The following is a 22,138-nucleotide window of genomic DNA, read 5'->3' as shown; positions in this document are numbered from 1 at the left end:
ATCTTCCATTCCATGTTCAGGCCGACTCTATCCATGTACACACACCAACACGAATACAGACAGCTAATCATTTAGATTTGATTGTCTGTATCTGTAAAGACATTATATTATGCTCATGGTTTTTTTTTTTTGTTTTTTTTTTTTTTTATAGTAGTCCAAGTGACAACTTTTAACAATATATATTCCTAAAACGTAAGTTTTCATCTTTTAGCTATCATTTATTTTTGTCAAACACATATAACAATCTTTGTTATTCCAGGTATAGTGAGAGACGATTCATTTTGAAGGCTAACATGTTCAATTATGGATTCCAATTTTCATGTATTTGAAACTATTAGAGAGAAGGAACAACAATGATGAGAACCAGTATGGGGTTGCAAAATCTAGAGGACGTTTTTTTTAGTGTTTAAATAAGGATATATTTGTAAGATTGTCTGCATTATTAATGAACACTTTCAAACAAGTAAAAAGAAGAAGAAAAAAATCTACTTAATTAAATCAATATTTTTTTTATTATTTTATCAGCGATAAACAAACACAATAAACTAATAAAGATATTATGATCATATGATTGTACCCTATCAACAATAAATTAGTAACGTCTGCTTTCTTATTTTCTTTGTGTTCGTCATATGTGAGAACAATATTTGGTAAAAGAAAAAAAAAATGTGGGCCTACACATTTGGAACGAAGTTTTAGTGTTGTAAGTGACAAAAATGGGTAAACCCAATCATATGGCCCAATCAACAATTGGTACTTATGTAGATATGACCGAATTATGTGACTTATGGAGCTGTCAGTCTCCTTGATTAATTAATCTGTTTCTGACATGTCACACTAACCAAGAGAGCATGTAACGTATGCATGCAATTCACAAATACTTAACGAAGAATGCATTATGCATATTTATGTTGCTGCCAATTTCATACACGCACAAACGTTTGATATCAATTAATGAAACTGCAGTACCTGGATGCCTGGTTATTGCAGTCCCTAGGTCTCTTCGTTGAATAAAGATTATGTTTATTTTTAATGGGAGTTAGATTATTATAGCGTAATAAACTTTTGCTCCACAACATAAATTATAAATTATGTTTAGGGTTATTGCATTTTGTTAAAAATTTAGTATGCAGTGGCTATTACAGCATTTTTTTGTCAGGATACTATTGAATTTTTTCAAAAACATAAAAGGGCTTTTCAAGTAAACTTTAGAAAATTATGGTATTTTTTTTTGTAGGATCATTTTTTATGAATAATCCTTGTGGTTCGGGGTGATTTGTATGCCTGGTTTTAAACTTATTTTTTCTTAATTCGTTGAGTCCATAAGGTATTATTTTTATTGTGTAGTTGGTCTCTATCTAACATAAAAAGACTATTTTGTCTTTAATATTTTTATAAATTATTCTATTTATAATATAATTAACCCTTATTTATATTATAAATTTATTTAAATGTTATAAGACATTAACCCCTTACTTATTTGCCTTTTTCCCCTCCAAACTGCTCCCATGTTATGTAAATTGTTAAAATTGATATTATATATATATATATATATATATATATATATATAACAAAAAAAAATTATATAATAAAAGAAACAATTTATTTAATCATATTGAAACAAATATTTATACATAATAATTGATATATATATATATATATATATATATATATATATATATATATATATATATATATATATATAATATTTAAAATGGTTACAAAATTTTAATAATCTTAATTCATTTCATTTTTTTTAAACAGCAAAATTTATAACCAAAACCAATACACTCTAGCAAGAAGCTAGAGGAAAAAACTTCATTCCACTTCGACTTAATTCATTTCATGATTAATGAAAAAAACATAATAAGATAATATAAAACTTTTAAATTTGATATACATAATTTTAGCTGTAGATTTTATATAGTTGGATTCATCGATTAATCTAATAAAAAGATAAAGATTTTCCAAACATGATTATTTTTTTTCCACACTGCAAACATCAAAGAGAATAAATGAAAGTTCAACAAAACTCTTAAGACATTGTTTTCCATTTTTCATAATAAATTGGCAAAAAAAGATTCAAATCAAGTGATATAAATTTTGAAATACATATAAAAAATTCGGATAATATTTGTTAAAATTCATCGAGTTATTGAATTATATGTGAAAAGTGCAACTCTTGTATATACTATATATGGTTTTGAATAAACTTTTATGGATGATCAATTTATATTTACAGTGGTTTTTATTTATAGAGAAATATGTATTTACACCCGAGCATAAAGTTTTTTTTACCATAGTCTCTTCAAATTTGTCTACTCATACCGAAACTTAAAAAATAAATAAATAAATATCGCCAACATGTATAATTGTCCAATTGTCCAATACCTATATAATTGAAAAAATAAACAATAATGTTGTTAAGAATAAAGTCAAGAAAATAAACTTATTTTTATAGATAACCAACATCTCTAGTTGCTAGATTGTCACACCACATAAAAACAAAATTAGAATCGGCATAGTTATAACCATGAATAAAAATTTACATATTAGCTTATATATTATTTTCAGTAGTTGTAATCATTTGTTAAATTCATAAATAGAGTAATTATAATTTTATTTAGTTAGATAAACATTATGAAGGAAAAATAAAAACTGTAAAAGAATCATGTTAATAAGAACTCGAGTGAAGTAGGATTTGAGGAATTAACACAATAAATGGATAGAAGGGCCTTTGTCACAACTTTATAGAAGAATCAATAGCACTTGTTTGTTTGTTAACTGATAGATGTATTAACCAAAAGGGGTAGGCATCAATGTGAGGGCATGGCAACATTTTTAATTGGCATTTCCATCAGCTGCCAATCAAAATTGGTGTCATCACCCTACTTAATTGTCATCTTCTGATACACCTAAAGAGGTTACAAATTAGAAATGATATCTATGCCATCAATGTATGGAATGAATACATGTATGATTTCAACGGCAATACTCGCTTTCCTTTACATTATGATACTAGTTGTGAGACCCGTATGTTATACGGGTTTGGTAAAACAAAAAATATATATAAATGTTTAAACAAAAATCTATTTAAATTTGAAATTTTAAATTTGAAATTTAAAATTTGAATTTAAAAGGAAACATATTAAATACAGTATATAAGTACTAATATTGTAATTTATTAACTATTTTTAATTAAGGCAATTAGTAATTCGTGTGTAAATTTGATTGTTAATTAAGAGAAGATAAAAAAGGAGAAAATGACAAATGGAAAAAAAATTTATTCAAAAATACTAAAAAATGACATGTGTTCAAATTAATGTAAGAGTGACAAGTGACAAAAAAACCCTTCATTTATTAGAGAAGACTAGTTGTGTTATACGGGTTGGATAAAAAAATATTAAATATAAAGGTTAAACAAAAATTTATTTAGATTTGAAATTTAAAATTTAAAATTTAAAATTTAAAATTTAAATTTAAAAGGAAACATATTAAATACTATATGAGTAGTAATATTGTAAGTTATTGGTTATTTTTAATTAAAGCAATTATTAATTGAGGTGTAAATATAATGTGTTGATTAAGAAAAGATAAAAAAAAATGACAAAATGACAAATGGAAAAACATTTATTTAAAAATTCCAAAAAAAATGACATGTGTCCAAGTTAATGAGAAGGTGACATGTGTCAAAATTATTTTCATTTATTAAGAAGGATGTATGTCATCATTGTAAGGAATGAATACATGTATGATTTCAAATTGCAATACACGCTTTCCTATACATTGATAACTCATGTGACCAATCTGCATATTAGTGAGTGTATTTTTTTCGGAAAATTATAACAAAAACTTCTGCCAATAATCTTGAACACGAAGTAATACAAAGAAATCAAGTTAAAAAAACACTAATAAATCAAGTTAAAAAGACTACATAAGCAAAAAAAAAGACTATGAACCCTAGATACAATATAAGTGTAATTGAATATGAAAATGATGTTTTGATTTCAATGGTATAAATAAAGAGATTGATATTTAATATCAGAAACAATTACCTTCATCTTTTGCAAGGATATTAATAATCAACCAAGAATCTCAGTTATTAGCACCTGATTTCTCGTATACATAGCTGGAAAGTGTTATCCTATGCAAAGTATAGTGAGGGATAATAAAGAAGTTTCTAATTTAAATTACTGATTTTCAGAACCAATTTTGGATGTAATAATATGGAGGAAATATAATAAGAGGTTTAGGAGAAGATGTCATGGCAAAAAAGGTGTTTAGAAAAAGGACAGGTGGCATGTTTAATTTTTTGTTTATTAGAATAGGTGTAGAAAAAGGAGATTTGGTCCCTAAAAGTTTTCTTTTGTAGTCTTTGTCTTTTGAGGTTCTTGTAACATTTTTTATCTCTATTTAAGTAAAGTAACTCTTTATTATTATCGATTAATGTTCGACTTTTTTTTTGATGCAGCTGAACTTTGTTGATCTTGTCGGTTCGGAAATGGTAAAAAAAAAGTCTGGTTCTATTAAAGATAAAAAACTATTAAAGGAAGCACAAACTATTAATAACTTACTTTCACAACTTGATAATGTTATTAGTGTTTTATCTTCTGGCAACCCGGCCACGTACATACCTTAACGAAATGACAAGCTCACATTGTTAAGGAGTGATTCCCTCAGTGGAAAAGTCAAGACATTGATATTTGTTAACATCTCTCCTGCTGAATCAAAGTTAGAGAGGAAAATCCAAGACATTGATATCTTGTTAACACCTCTCCAGTTGAATCAAAGTTAGGTGAAACATATAGTTCTCTTACGTAAGTTTATTATTATTTTTCAAATTTCTTTAGTTGTAACGTCCGAAATGTCAGGTACAAATTAACTTAGTAAAAATTCTTTTGTTACGACACTACTGACTCGAGTATGTTGGGTGTACATATGGTACACCGGGCGTACTCCAAGGGTTGCATGAGGCTGGATGTCCCCTATGTACGTTGGGCATACCCATGTGTTCGGAGGGCGTATGTGAGCCAGGGGCAAACCCTAATTTTTAGGGTTTATACCCTATTTAAAAACATTAAGCCCCTCCAAACCCTCACCTTATCAGCCCCCATTGCCTTTTTGAGATAACCTTGAAATCCTAATTCATTTCTCAAAGAGATTGAGCTTGTGTGTGTTTGTGTGTTTTGTATGTGTGTGTGTGTGTGGTGCTTATTGAAAAGTAATAAGGCTTTAGGAGAAGCATTAGACAAGAAGGAGCTTGTAGATCCAGAGGTTATTCACCATTTCCAGCTTATTAGAGGTATAAAGTCTGAAACTTGTTCATCCTATGTCTAGATCTAAGTTATGGGAAAATTTTAGCATATTTTGGTCCCATGAATGAACTGTTATGAGTAAATGCTACTCCTGATGTTATTATACGTCCCTTTTGTTGTTTTGAGGTCCATTGATCTATAAAGCTTGTATCTTGAAGGTTGTAGATCAACAATGCCTGAGTTAGTGACCATTTAATGGAAGTAGAGTGTTAAATCTATTACCTGAGTCCCATTAAGACATGAAAAGGGATAAAGTTGCCAACTTTATTGTTTAGCATGTCTTAAGGAGGCTAGATCTAAAGTTTGACGTTAGGTCTTAACTGATTAAGACCTTAAGAATGGAATTTGGTGGAGCATCTAAGTATGTTGGGCATACTAAGGGGTACACTTAGCGTACTTACGAAAGGGGATTTTAGGATTTTAGTTCCGAGCCATCTTGGGCTTTAGGGTTTTGGTCCCTTGTTGGACCACATGTTTTTTTGAGCTAGGCCTTTATGGATTTGAGCCCATGTTGTACTTGGAATACCTTTTGGACTTTTCGGCTAGTTTGGATTTGGGCGGTGGTATGTTAGTTCCAATAAGGAAAGGGTAAAGCAGCCTTTTACTCTTAAAGCTGGGAATTTAGGGTTTGGACTCTCGAGTTGGGTTATTGACCTAATTTCTAATTAGGTTTTTATTATTTGTGGTTTAGAGAGGATTTCATGATTTAGCAGCTCAAGTGTGATTTGATATCTTCAGTCTGATGTGAGTTTCCTTCGCTTTACTCGTGGGTCGAAGGCACCAATATCGGTCCACTGGCCTATGTTGGTAGGATGATAATTGTCTTCGTGACAATTTCCTGTATTGCATGTACATGTGACTCTTACTGTCATGATTATGTGTTAGTTTTAGGGATGAAATAGACCCGATACCGGTTAAAAGAGACCGAAAGGGTTGAAATATACCCAGTATTGTTTGAAAAAGACCGAAGGGGTTGAAATAGACCCGGTACTTGTTGAAAGAGACTGAACGGTTTTAATAGACTCAGTTATGCTTGACTGTTATGTATGAATGGTACAAGGTGTTTTAGGGAAGCTCACTAAGCTTTGTGCTTACGGTTTTCAGTTTGTGTTTCAGGTACTTGCAGCTCGAAAGGGAAGGTCTCGGCTTGATCGCACCGCATCCGCCAATGATTTCTTTCCGCATTATGTGATTTTAGGATTTTGTACTTTGGTAATATTTTTAATTATGATACACTTTTAGTTGTTTTGACATGACTATTAGATGTTTGAAATGAAAATTTTTATTTGGAAATTTTGGGATGTTACAAGTTGGTATCAAAGTTATGATATAAGAATCGCATGCTAGATTAGGACTAAGGATGTGCTCATGATTGCATGATAGAAATGCTAGGAGAGATGCCTTTATGTGTCTATTGTATGAGCTTATAGATTTGCATGCTAGAATGAGATCAGTTTTCTGATAGGATGACTTGTTTCGGTTGTGTTCTGATTTGAATTACTTGATCATGCTCAAATGTTGCATACTTTGAGCTTTTAAGAATTTTATTAGTACCAACTAACTAGTGGACGAATGCGTTTGGTTACATATTATTGATACTAGATAATTTTAGAAGGACAAGTTTAACTCTATTGCAAAACTCTTGTTTGATTCTAACCGTTGTAGTGTGGGAGCTTTCATTCAAATAATTATCTAGTACCGATAGTATGTAATGTCTTCATGTGGTAGTTAGATGGTATTAGTGGGAGTTCCTTCTGCAGCTGATAGCAAGGAGTGGTGAGGAAAGGAACCCTAGGAAGTTCCTGGAATACATATTGGCACGTACAATACCTTATACTAATGGAAGCACAAGATTTATACCCGAGACATGGAAGACCACGATGAGTCTGGGAAACTCAAGAGTGTAAACCTCTTCATGTATTTACTGATTGTTTATGTGATTATGTTTCAGCATGGTGGTGACACACGGTGGAGCAGGGGGCTTAAGATCTAGATCTGGTTCGTGCATGGGCACTAAACCAATTGATGAGGGATTACGTGAGTTCATTGCATCAGAGGTTACTAGAGGCATCCTTGATGCGACTTGTTGATCTCTGAGTTAATTAAGGAGGGTATCATTGAGTTGATGGAAGATCGTCTTTGGATCTTCAGGGTTGATATGGATGCTTGCCAGTCTGGGTCCCGTGCTCTCTCCTTCAAGGATTTCAGGGGATGTGGGGAACCAGAATTATTTGGGGTGAAGGACCCTATTTTTGTCAGGCGTTGGCTAGCAAATATTGAATGTGCCCAGATGACGAGCTTTTGCCCCGAGGGGTGGAAGGTGAGGTTTGCTACAGGATGTATGAGGGAGCGACCTCGGGATTGAAGGGAGGAGGTTAGATATACTCTGAGAGCCCCAACCATTAAGGCCATGTCATGGTTGGATTTTGTGACCCGGTTTCGAGCGGAGTTTGCATCGGTTGTTGAGGTGCAGCAGCTAGTGAGGGAGTTTCTATATATGCGACAGACGACTGAGACCATGGCGGAGATCACTGCCAAGTTTAGAGAGAGGGCCATATTGGTACCTTAGTATGTCGTAGACGAGGAGATGCAGAAGACTCGGTACCATGATATGCTGAGACCAGATATTCAGGAGTTTGTAAGTTTTTCCGCCTGCCCAACACTGGACAACTTGATATCTAGGGCTCGGGAATGGGAGATTGATTTGGATCACATAGTTAAGAGGAAGGCAGAGTATGGGCAGACGATTGGCGTTTCAACGAAGAAAACCAAGGGTTTCAATTCTAGATTGAGGGGCCAGCAAGTCCGGGGGCGCTGTGGAAAGTGAAACAAGACGCATGATGGATTCTGCAGGGCAGGTCGTTCATGCTGCTATAAGTGCGGAAAGACCGGGAACTTCAACAAGGATTGTACCACCATTACCACCTAGGGATCTGATCTGATTTGCTTCCATTGCAATCAGAGGGTCCATAAGAAGGCCAACTGCCCGAGTTTGATAGTAGTGGGACCAGTAGTAGCACTTGCTCTGACGACTCTGAGGATCACTGATGGCCGCCAGGGCAAGGTGGAGGCGCTAGTTGTTCGGAGCAGTACATTTCAGCTGACAGCCGAGGAGGCTCGTGTGGTACCAGATGTAGTGACGGGGTCGTTCCTTGTGAAAGGTATTTCTGTGTTGGTCTTATTCGATTCAGGGGCTACCCAATCCTTTGTATCCCTCGCGCTTAGCAAGAGATTTGACGATGTCTCTAGAGATTTGGATTATCCATTAGAGGTTGAGATTACTGATGACCATCTGGTACGAGTGTCGAGGGTTCACCGGGGATGAACTTTAGAGTTATTCAGTGAGTAGTATTTGATTGATTTGGTTCCGATTCCCCTACACGAGAGCAAGGTCATTGTAGGGATGGACTGGTTGAGCCCCAATGGGGCGATGATTGATTGTGGGCTTCACTTGGTATGTGTTCGGACTCCAAGTGGGGGAGAGTTGGTGATTCATGGTGAGGGTGCTCAACACGGTTCAACACTCTGTTTGACAACCAGGGCCAGGTGTTATCTTCAGCAGCGATGTTATGGGTTTGTGGCCTATGTGATGGATACCCGGGAGAAGGGTGAGGTAACCAAAGATGATGTATCGATCATTTGGGAATACTCATATGTGTTCCTGGAGGACTTTCCAGGAGTACCTCCGGAGAGGCAGGTGGAGTTTTAGATTGACTTGGTTCCAGGTGTGGCTCTGATAACCAAAGCACCTTATGGATTAGCACCTACAGAAATGCAAGAGTTTTCTACGCACCTGCAAGAGTTGTTAGACAAGGGATTTATTTGGCCAAGTATTTTGCCATGGGGAGCGTTGATCTTATTTGTGAAGAAGAAGGATGGGTTGCAACGGAAGTGCATCGACTACCAAGAGCTGAATAAACTAATAGTGAAGAACCGTTACCCGCTCCCGAGGATCGACGATTTACTTAACTAGCTTCAGGACACATCGTGCTTCTCCAAGATAGATTTGCATTCGGGTTATCACCAGGTGAGATTCAAAGAGGAGGACATGCAGAAGACGGCCTTCTGGACTCGTTATGGTCAATACGAGTTCGTGGTGATGTCTTTTGGGCTCACCAATTCTCCAGCCGCATTCATGGATCTCATGAATTGCATATGTAGGCCCATGTTGGATCAGTATGTGATTGTGTTTATCGATGACATCTTTGTCTATTCCAAGGCCCAGGAGCAGCATGAGGAGAATCTGAGGGAGATATTGGAGACTCTGTGGAGGGAGAGATTGTATGCGAAGTTCTCCAAGTGTTAGTTCTGGTTGAACGTCGTGCAATTTCTGGGGCACCTTGTCAACCATAACGGTATTCTGGTCGATCCGGCCAAGGTTGAGGCAGTGATGAGGTGGGAGGTCCCGAGATCCCTATATGAGATTCAGCGTTTCCTTAGATTGACGGGTTACTATTAGAGATTCATTCCGGATTTCTTCAAGATAGTGGTTCCTTTGAATCGGTTGATGAAGAAGACCATCACGTTTCATTGGGAGGCTGAGTAGTAGGTAGCCTTTGAGACCTTGAGATAGAGATTGTTTGAGGTGCCGATTCTGACCCTACTGGAGGGTGTTGAGGAATTTTGGTATATTATAATGCATCGATCAGAGGTTTGGGAGCAATTTTGATGCAGTAGGGTCATGTGATTGCTTACGCTTCGAGGCAGTTGAAGCCTCATGAGTTGAATTACCCTACGTACGATTTGGAGTTGGGGGCGGTGGTGTTTTTCCTTAAGATTTTGTGACATTACCTATATGGGGTCTGTTATAGTATCTATACGGATCACAAGAGCTTGAGGTATTTGATGGATCATCCGAATCTGGACATAAGACAGCATAGATGGTTGGATGTAGTCGATGCTCTCAGCCGCAAGGTGGTCGCGGCTCCGATCAGGCATTTATGTTTAAGGATGACTGTGATTACCCCACTATTATAGCATATTCGAGAGGCTCAGGTAGAGACTATGAAGGAAAAGCACCAAGATAGTGAACACATAGTGGGATATGTGGCTTCCTTCGATTATGATATTCGAGGATTATTAACCCTTCAACGGAGGGAGTAGGTTCCATACTGGGGTGGTGTGTGGCAGATTCTGATGGAGGAGGCGCACAAGTCGAGGTTCTCTATTCATCCCGGAGCAAAAAAAAATGTATAGAGGTGCTTGACTTGCAAGGTATGTGGTGGCATGGTATGTGTAGAGGTGCTTGACTTGCAAGAAATTCAAGGCCGAGCATCAGCGCCCCCATGGCGAAATAGAGCCTTTGGATACTCCCGTTTGGAAATAGGAAGAGATTACGATGGATTTTATCACCGAATTGCCTCGGAAACGTGCATAGTGGATTAGATATGGCTCATCATGGAATGATTGACCAAGAGCGCACATGTTATCCTAATTTAGGAGAGCATTTTAGCGGAGAAGTTGGCCGATATCTACATCCGGGAAGTGGTGGCACGACATGGGCTGCCAGTTTCTATGGTCTCCAATAGGGATGTTTGGTTTACTTCTAGGTTCTGGAAGAGATTCCACAAGAAGTTGGGTACTCGTCTGCACTTCAGCAAAACTTTTCGCCTGCAGACTGATGGTCGGAGTGAGCGGACTATCCAACATTCAAAATAATGTCTTAATTTTGTGGAAGCAATTACCCATGCAAGCATTAGTTTTTCAAGATGGGAGTACCTGGTCTCAGGATCCAAGAGATTTTCACTGACATAGTAGATGGTATGTTGGTCCCCGTTAAGATCAATGGCTAAAACTGCACTTACAGCGTTAGAGGATACAAAAATGTGTAGTAGGAGCGGTTCCCCATCCAGTGGTTTCACTAGCAGGGGTGCTGAAATCAAATACTTTTTAAGTTCCTGAAAATCATCTTCTTGCTCTTTAGTCTATTCAAACCTTTTGTTCTTCTTCAAGATTTCATAGAAAGGTTTACACCTCTCTAAGGATCTTGAGATGAACCTGTTTAGGGTTGCCACTCTTCCAATTAGTCTTTGAATATACTTTGTCGAGGATAGGGATCTTAAATCAATGATGGACTTTATTTGCTATGGACTTGCTTCTAGTCCTCTTTTGGTCACCATGTATAGGAACTTGCCTGATCTAATTCCAAAATGGCATTTGGAAGGATTCACCTTCATGTTGTATTCGTCTAATATGTTGAAGGTTCCTTCAAGACCCTTAAGGTGATCTTCAGATTTCTTTGACTTGACCACCATGTCGTCGATGTAGACTTCCATGGTGTCCCCTAGTTTATCCATGAACATCTGGTTAACTAGCCTTTAGTATGTTGCACTTGCATTTTTAATACCAAAGGGCATAGCAGTATAATAATATATACTTATCGGGGTTATAAATGTGGTATCCTCCTGGGTCAGATGGTTCCATTTGAATCTGTTGGAACACTACTGATGCATCCATGAATGTTAACAGTTCACGGCCAGCCATAGCATCTATCATGGAATCTATATGTGGTAATGGGTAAGGATCCATAGGACAAGTTAAGATCCGTATAGTCCACACATGCACATTTGAAATGGGATTTTAATGGAACCATATTGCATGCAGTAGTCATGGATGGGAACAACTAGATAGTGCCCATTGGGCACAAAATATGCAAAAAAAGGGAGTGGCGTTAGTTGGTTTCTTGAAAAAATGTATGAATGCATTGGTGATTGTCAGGATTTACCATTTGTAGCTGATAAGGTTGACTCAATTTGTATCATTATTGAAAATGTTTCCCAAACACTCATCATGGTGTGTTTGCTTTTCATCTACTTGGAAACATAGTACACCGGTTTAGGAAAAATGATAAAACAAAAGTCTAGTTTTGGAGGCTTGTGCGAGCTTACAAAGCTAATGTATTTTAAAACCTGTAGGCTAGATTTAGTTCGATTACGCCACAAGTAGCGGTGTACCTTATAGAAATTCCATGTGCTAAATGGACTAGAGAGTATTGCTTGTTAAATCGGTACGAATACATGACCTCAAACAATGTTGAGTCATGAATGATTTATCAATAGATGCTAGGAAGATGCCTAGAATACCCTTTTAAGTTTTTCGATCGTCTCTCGCAAGAATGGTTTAACAAGGGCTGTATTGATGGAGGCATGACTTTAATTATGTCCAATAATAAATAAATTATGTGTAATAATATATATTTGTTATTTACTAGAAAATGTTCAATAGTACTAATGGAGTGGGCTGAAAAACTAGTGCATGATTTCAAAAATGGTGGCATAGTTGATTTGAGGCAAGAGGCTTATATCTGCATATATTGGGAATGGATTGGTTTGCTTGCGGTCATGTCAAAATGGTCTTAAAGCACTTGAAAAAAACTAACTTTGGGCATATTGGTATAGACCTTATAAAATTGAAATGAACCGAAGTACGTATGAGGAGCCGATATACCCCCTTCTAGAACCTTGTGATTGGGAAATTCCTGATGATTTGATGGTTGTTAAACCCCCGATAATGGATACACGTCAAGCTGGTAGACCAAAAAAAAACAAAAATTGTATCCCGTCACAAGGTGAGGAGTCGATAATAAGAAGATATACTAAATGTGATAGTAGAACACATAATGTAGCGACTTGTCCTACATTGGTCCCAATGAAGCAAAAGAAGACTAAAAAAGTAGGTCGGTGTCAGGTAGTAAGACAAAAAGGAAAGGTGTGGATGGGATTCAAGGCACGCAAAGGATGCAAAGAGAATATTATTGTTCGACGTTTAATTTAAATAATTGATGTTTTTTTAATTAAGTATATTATGTTTCCGCATAAGTTGATTGTGTCGTTTGATTACTCTATTAAGACTATTTGGTTTTCCTATGATTATATTAGTTCATCATCATTACTAGAGTTAAACTCATATATTTGATTAAACTAGATGAAAATACATATAGCAAACCTAAGACACATAATAAACAAACAACAATTCTTTTACCTATAATTAACTTCAGGGAACTACAATGGATACTTCTCTGTCTCCATTGTTAAATAGTCATCCCTAATTCTAATTTTATCTTCATATCGATCCTTTTGCAGACTAAGATTTATCATCTATGCATCCTTCTCATCAAGCCATTTTTCAGTCATTTTGATAGTCTTCCTAATCTTTTTTATCCATTCTTCATTCTCATTGATTTTATTTTTACTAATATCTATCTATTCTTTAGCCTCTTTGCAATTTGATGCAATGACTTCACAATGTTCTGTGAGAACCCAAGATGACTCTGTATCTTGTTTTTGTTGTTCTTCAGCCCATTGAAATTCTTGCAAAGTTTCATCAGACATATATGGCCCTTCTAAAGAGGGTGCAACAAAAGGTCGATTGGATCACAATATCAACAATCAACTTCGTTGCACGAGCAAAAATGGAAATTTGAAGATGAACTCATAATAAAGTTGAAAAGGATATATTTTTTACTATTAATCCAAAGACCATATATACGAATTTATACACCCTTCAACTATGCATAACTGACTTGTCAATCCGCATAACTTACTTACAAGTCCACAGAACTTGTCAGTCCACAGATTTGACTTGCCAGTTTGCAAAACTGACATGTCAGTCCGCAAAACTGACGTTTCAGTCTGTAGAACTGACTTGTCAGTCCTTTTCCATATAGAAATAATGTTTTTATGTATAGAAAAATCACATCCAAATAAGGGTTCGTGTTGCTAAAAACGACATAAATGAAAATTTTCATAACATTATTCATTATAAAAACATAGAACTTAATAAAAACATAAAAACAACGCACATACTACAACTAAGGTTTACATAGAACTTAATAAAAAATAATATTCGTTGAGATTCCTATGTTACAATTCTATTATATTGCAAATGGAGGTAAGACGACCACCCTTTCAACTGGTATTTCCCAATGCATATGGTTTGAAATAGAATTTACCATCTTAGTTGGGAAGCATTTCGATACATCGTAGAAGTCAAATTATAATTTACCATTTGCTGGATTTATTCAATTGTATTGCATGTTCACAAAGTATACCACATTTTTGCCATTTGTCGTAAGTACAAATCCCACGTTCTAGTTGCACCGATTCAGTGGATAAATCATTTCTCACTTCAAATTTGTTGCTATCAATATGTCTAAGCCTACAACCCTCATATTGGATAAATCTTTTTTGAAGCGCCTTCCGTGCATAAGGGGTCAGATGACCATTCTCTCCCCCCTGTGAAATTAATTGAATTACATATAAAAAGTAATATTTGATAAAGTATAATAACATGTAATTATTAACTCCGAATTTAGCTCATTGAACATACACTCCTTTAATCGACTCATGGATCATCTCAATGATTGACGTTATTAGTAATTGGTGCCTGTTACCTCTTATCTAATTTATGACAATGAGAATGGTGATGGATTTAACATTGAAACGTACTTTAGGGGAAAATTTTTGTGCCCATTTTGCAATGACAATATCGTCAATCCATACAAGATCATTCCCATTAACCTCATTTTGTAATCTGTTCAAACACGCATAAAATTCAGACACACTATACATTTTGCATGTCTGCCAGAACAACTGTTCCTCAACGATATTACTTCTGGTAGAAGCCCGTATTTTATTAGCTATATTTTTACAACAATACCCATGATATGAATTGGGGTAGACTCTTTGAATGACGTAGTCTATTGAATCATACATATGGATTATGAAACCAACTTTCATACTGTCACCTAAACATTCTTTAAACCTCCTTATGAACCATGCCCAAGAGTTGTCATAGTATATGGTTCCCAAAGCGAATGCTATGAGTAGGGGTTCATGATTTCCATCCAAAGCAACTGCAATGTACATTGTTGTTATGTTGGTCCTAATAAAGGGTACATGAGAAACAAATATGATTGGTATCATAGACGCGAGAAAGGTACGAATCTGCAAGAAAAGATACAACCATCATCCAAAAACACATACAAGAAATAAAAAATAATTTACAATTAAAGCTGGCATACCACACATCCCAAATCAACAAAAAAATTGAAAATGATCTCTCAAATTGTTCTTATTGCACGTGAAGGTATTAGTATTGGTTCGTTGTAGAGTATGAAAGAATATCAGTAGGTTGGAGAAACTTTGATTTAATACCTCACTGAAAGAACTAATTCTGACAACTTCTAAGCATGAAATTTGTTCTCAATTTAAGTTGTTCTCCAATTGAAATTGGTACATTCTTTACATGTCCAAGGAAATATTTGTTATTACCCATAGCTATTTGTTAGTTCGCAGAGTTGTTTGTCGGTCAAAAAAGCTATTTGTCATTCCACAAAGTTGTTTGTCAGTCTGAAATGACAACACATAGTTGTCTGCCTGGCCATGGAACTGTTTGTTATTCCGCAGAGCTATTTGTTAGTTCGCGGATCTATTTGTCAGTCCGTAAAGTTGTTTGTTAGTCCGTAGAGCTGTTTTCAGTCCGAAATAACAACATATAACTGTTTGCCCATCTAAGGAACTGTTTGTTATTTCGAGAGTTGTTTTTCAGTCTGTGAAGTTGTTTGTCAGTCCGCGGAGCAGTTTATCAGTCTGAAATGACAATACATAGCTGTTTGTCAACCATTTTCTTATTTAAGTAATGGTTTAATCTATACAAATTCATACCATTATTTAAAAATGGCCTCCAATGTACCAACTTCTTCCAACGCTTCAACGTCATCCAATGTTCCATGTCCATGGATGACAAGAGAGGCGATGGTCATAACACGATGTTGGATGAGAGTTTACAAGGGTGTAACACCAATGGTTCCCTTACATTTTCTTGTAGGTGATGAATGGACCCGTATAACAGGTTTTTTCATCCATGAGATGGGACAAGGACAACATCGGGTAAAAACCGATATTGTTAATAAATTGAGAGATTTAAAGGAAAAAATTGCATGGTTCAATCGATGGTATCATTATATTAAAACTAACAACTATTATTTCTCAGACGATGAAGAACTTTTAGAAGTTGTTAAAGAACATTACATATTCGAGCGTGATGGAAGTGAGTTCGAGTATGAGGACGCTTGGAATCTGGTTAAAAGTAACTAGTATTTCATGTAGACGACTCTTTTATGTGTAATGTTTTATCTTCTTATTTGTAATGGTTTATGTTTCCATGTATTTGCCATGTTCGTGTTATCTGTTTCATGGTTAATGTTTATTCGTTAATAGGGTGGAATAGGCTAGAGATGGTGAAAGGTTGGGTTTGAGAATAGCCTAAAACGTAAATTATGAAAGGTGATGTGATAGGTGCGTTTGAGAACGTGTAATCGAGGTGCGACTTTCTAGGAAGATTGGATAAGGATCCTCAAATGTAACCGTTATAAAAACGTTTCACATTATAAACCTTTGGACTTCTGACTGTTTGATTCCTGAACAAAGGCGTTTCGAAATAATTAAAAATCTTGAAAAGAGAAGTCCGTAGTGAAAATTTTGATTTGTTCCGGAATGAAGCATGTGAACTAAAAGTGAGCTGGAGTAAAGTTTGAAAATTCTGGAGTCCATTTGAAGTAAAGTTTCAGAGCCAAATCTTTTGAGAGAAATCTGGAGAAGAAAATTTCGAAATTCAGGAGTCAACTATGAGAACATGTTCGGAGAAGTGATTTAGAAAAGAAGTTCCGAACCAGATTTGAAAAACTTTCCGGAGTGAAATTTTGAAAATGTTCCGAAGTGAAAATAAGTTGCATTCCGGAGAGAAAAATTTGGAAGTGAGACAAGAAAGTAGTTACATACCTTTCAGGATTTGAATTCCGGGATGACATTATAAGGTATATTCCGAGACAAAATTGTGACCAATGTAACTATATTGGTCCTTGGGCTTCAAAAAAAACTTGGAGATTGTACAACTTAACACTGAGATGAGAAGTTACATCAAAATACACATAAAATGATCCTGATTGTTTCGAGAGGAAATGATTCCGAAGAGTAAAAAGATTTTGTTCCAGAATCAACATATACTTTTTGATGTTGCCATCAAAGAGGACAATTCTCTTGAAAGAATTGAGGATCAGACATCATCATACCCATTTTGTTCATAAAACCATTGAACTTGGCTTCGTCTAATGCCTTAGTAAAGACATCATCAGTTTCGTCGTCATATGGAACAAAAATAAGTTCAATATTTCCATTTAAAACATGATCTTTTATGAAATGGTACCGTATGTCAATCTGCTTCGTCATGGAGTGCTGGATTGGATCGTGCGAAATCGCAATGGAACTTTGAGAATCACAATAGATAGGAATGCATTGAAAGCGGTAACCATAATCTAAAAGTTGAGATTTCATCCATAGAACTTGAGAGGTACAACTGGCAACAACAATGTATTCTGCTTCGGTTGTAGAGAGTGCAATGTAGTTCTGTTTCCTGGATGACCAGCTAACCAATCGACCACCTAAAAATTGATAGCCACCATAAGTGCCTTTTCTATCCAATTGAAGACCACCATAGTTTGAATATGAATAGGCTTGAAGTAGGAAGCTCTCATTTGTTGGGTACCAGATTCTGAGACTCTTTGTACCTTTAAGGTATCGAAAAATTTGCTTCACAGCCAAAAGATGAGATATCTTTGGGTTGACTTGAAATTTGGAACACAAACATGTAGAAAACATGATGTCCGGACGACTTGCGGTAAGATAGAGCAGGGATCCAATCATTCCTCTATACTTCTTTTCATCAACTGCTACACCTGAAGGGTCGGCAAAGGTCTTGTGTCCGAAACTCATTGGTACCTTGGCTGAGGCACAGGTGTCCATTGAGTACTTTTTGAGGAGTTCTGAAATGTACTTCTCTTGGTGAATGAAAATTCCTCTATTATTCTGTTTGACTTGGAGACCAAGAAAGAAGATTAATTCCCGATTCATGCTCATTTGAAATCTACTGACCATTAACTTAGCAAAGTCAGCAACCATTGAAGAATCGGTGAATCCGAAAATAATGTTGTCATCATAAATTTGGACCAGCATGAAATTCTTTCCATTTGACCTTCGGAATAGAGTGGGATCTAAAATTCCTCGTTGAAAACCTGATCGCTTGAGAAAATCGGTGAGGGTCTAATACCATGCGCGAGGAGCTTGCTTTAGGATGTAGACAGCTTTCCGGAGTATGTAGCAATAGTTCGGATATGATAGATTTACAAAACCAAGAGGCTGATGAAGATACACTTCAGTATCAGGTTTACCATTAAGTAAAGCACTCTTAACATCCATCTGTTAATCTTTGAAGCCTTTGTGAGCAGCATAAGCAATAAAGATTTTGATAGCTTCAAGACGTGCAACGGGAGCAAAGGTCTCATCATAATTAAGGACTTCAATATGTACAAATCCTTTAGCCACCAACCTTGCTTTGTTTCGAATGATAACTCTTGCATCATCTAACATGTTGCGAAACTCCCATCTAGTGCCGACAATGGGATGGTTCTGAGGAGGAGGGACAAGAGACCAAACTTCATTTCTATCGAATTCTGCCAATTCTTCTTGCATGGTTGTAATCCAGTCAACATGTTCTAATGTTTCCTTGATGAATTTGGGCTCAACCATGGAGATAAATTTCGAAAAATGACATTCATTTTGAACACTTGTGGTAGAGCGAGTTTGAACACCAGCATTAGGGTTTCCAATAACTTGGTTTGGAGGGTCATCTCGATTCTAGATGTGAAGTCTTGATAGTTCTTGAGCAGCAGAAGATTGAACATCGACAATAGGGTTGTGTTGCTCCCCCTGAATGGTTTGAACTTATGGGTGATGCTCCTCCTGAACTTCAAAACCTGAGAGGTTGACACCATCCTCAGGCAGAAATTCAAAGAAGTTGATGATGTCATCGCTGTTGATTGGATTGGAGTCAAATTCAACAGCTACATCAAGAAATCCATCTACATTTGATTCAATAGAGGGTTGGCCATTCTCCCCCTCAACCCGAGAAGGTTGAAATGGTTCGGAATCAAATGGAGAGAGAGAGGGTAGAGGATCAGAAACAGGTTGTGAAGTAGGAAGGGATGATGAAGGTTGAATTGATCGAGATTCTGAATCAAGTGTTGTTTCGAACGGTTCAAAAAGAGTTTCAACATTAACTTCATGAATTATCTGAATATTCAGACATTCTGGGGATGGAGCATCGGAATCCATAATGTGAGTTGTAACATGAGTGCGAGTGGAATTTCGAATGAAATTGTCGTCAAAGATGACATCAAAAGTTTATTCAATGACTCGAGTACGTCGATTAAGGACTCGATAAGCTTTTGATTTTGTAGAGTAACCAAGAAAAATTGCTTCATCAACTTTGGGTTGAAATTTGGTAAGCTGATCACGATTGTTTTTGATGAAGCATCGACATCAAAAAACATGAAAAAAGGATATACTTGGCTTCCGACCATTCATTGCTTCATACGGTGTCATGTTGAGGCGTCGATTGATGATACTCTGATTTTGAGTGAAGCATGCAGTTGATACGGCTTCAGCCCAGAGATAGATTGGTAGATTTGTGAAGTTAAGCATGGATGGAGCAGCTTCAACATGAGTTCTATTGCGTCTCTTGAATACATCGTTCTTTTGTGGAGTTAAGGAGCTGAGAAGTTGTGGTCAATTCCTTTTTCGGTGAGGAGTTTCTCAATGGTTCCATTGGTTAATTCCGAACCATTATCACTTCGGATACGCCTAACAGGGATTTTGATGAGGACTTCAATTCCTTTAATGAAGTTGATGAGTTCAGAGGCTGTTTCGGACTTCAGTCTAAGGAAGAAAACCCAAGTGAACCTTGTAAAGTCGTCAACAATTTCTTATGATGAAGACTCTCTACAATGTATGGTCCACAAAGATCAATGTGTAGAAGCTCCAATGGTTCCGAGATTGATTTTTCGATGATAACAGGATGACCCTTCTTCGATTGCTTTCCACACTCACATGTAGCACATAAATGATCATTTTCAAATTTGAGAAGAGGTAGACCTCTCACCATTTCACCAGATACGAGATCATTCATGTACCGAAAGTTTAGATGAGTAAGCCTTCGGTGTCATAACCAACTGACTTCAGGAACGACTTTGGAGAGAAGGCAGAGTTGCGGTTTGCCAATAATCATGTTGATGTCGAGTGGGCACATGTTCTTGTTGCAATTTGACTTGATTAAACACTCTTTTCGGTCTTCAGTCATTTTATCGTTGTGCTTCTTTCAAAATTCAACACATTAATTTGAGTCAGTGAGCTGAGCTACACTTATCAAATTATGTTTCAGGTCAGCTACATAAGCCACATTTGAGATAGAGAAATTTCCATTGGTGAGAATTCCGTAACCATGAATTTGAGAATTGGAGTTGTTGTCATATGTCACGTAACCAGCGTTTGGAGAAAGCTTAAGATCCCATAGAAATTCTTTGTGACTCGTCATGTGCATGGACCAAGCACTATTAATATGCCATATTGTCTCTTGCTCTGAAGCACAAAGTGCCTGCAAAATTAGTGAGTGGTGGAGCTTTTAGGCTCCGAGTTAGGTTTAGGGACATAGGTACGGGCTTTGTACTTTGACTGTGACTTTGGAACAACTTTGTGTTTCCTAGGAATGTTTTTTGAGTTCTTAGGAAGCAAACAGAAGGTTAATATCTTTTCATCTATCCAGTAGTCATATTCGATGACTTGAGGGTTCATAATGGCTTTCTTTGGACCTGATGTTTCCGGAGCAGTGGGAGTCACGATCTAATCTACAGTCATGGACTTTTCACTTTCCAAACAGGGTTTTGTTTTGAAGACTTTGAGAAATTTGTTTTCTTAACATGTTTCTGTTTGCTTGATGATACATTCGATTTTGAAAGTCGAGGTCTAAAAGTTGTGTCATCAGATTTTGCAATAAAAACATATGAAATAGTCCGAGGAGAAGTGTTTAAGACAGATGTGAGGTTTACTTTTGACTTTTCCTGAGTGGGAATAACCACCTTCTTTTGTTCTACAGGTCTTGGAGGATTTGATAGTCTCTTGAGTATCTTATTGGGTGTGAAGGAGTTTTGACTATGGGTTGATGAGTAAGAATTCCGAGATACACCCTTTTTGGAGTTCTCAAGGAATCTTGAATTTTATCTAGTCTTAACTTCCTTTTTGTGTGCATTCTGAGCTTCCACCTTAGGGTCTACAATATCCTTCCTATTCAACATTGGCTTTCTTTTGGATTGAGACGAAGATTTCGAAGTCTGTCCTAATGAAGGATTGTTGAACACGGGCTTAACGGGAACCATATTTGTCTTTGAAATCACTTGAGGTTCAGAATCACACAAAATTGCTCATCGACTTCACTATCTAAAGATTCCCAAACACACTCTAATGGTTCAGACGAAGTTGATTCCGGAAAAATTTTGTCAACAACATAGTTGTTAGGAGGGCTGAGTTTCGGATTTTGAAAAGCAGAATTTTGAGTGTTAGAGGTCTGATTCAGGTCCAGGTTTATTAGAGGCGGAAATTGCATGGAATCGGGACTTTTGAAAACTATGGATTGAAACTCAGGAATCAAGGATGCGAACTTCTCATCAGTCTCCAGAAGGGGGTAACAAGGGAGAGACAGGTGCATCCGAATGTTGACGGTTCGGAACATCTCCCGTAAAGGTCAGATTTTGCAATTCCTTCAAGGGACTAGCTATTGGTTTCGGAAACTTGCTTCCGAGACCAGGAGCTTTTGATCAAGGATAACGATCAAGGATGACGAAAGTTATGAGTCATTTGCTGATTCGCTTCAAGTATGTCAATGGAATTATGCAAAGCATCTATTTTTACATTGACATGTTTGTTATCAGAAATTAA

The sequence above is a fragment of the Lactuca sativa genome, chromosome 7, assembly GCF_002870075.4.
Source record: "Lactuca sativa cultivar Salinas chromosome 7, Lsat_Salinas_v11, whole genome shotgun sequence".
In the NCBI taxonomy this organism is placed as follows: Eukaryota; Viridiplantae; Streptophyta; class Magnoliopsida; order Asterales; family Asteraceae; genus Lactuca; species Lactuca sativa.
Note: the sequence above shows the minus strand (reverse complement) of the source record.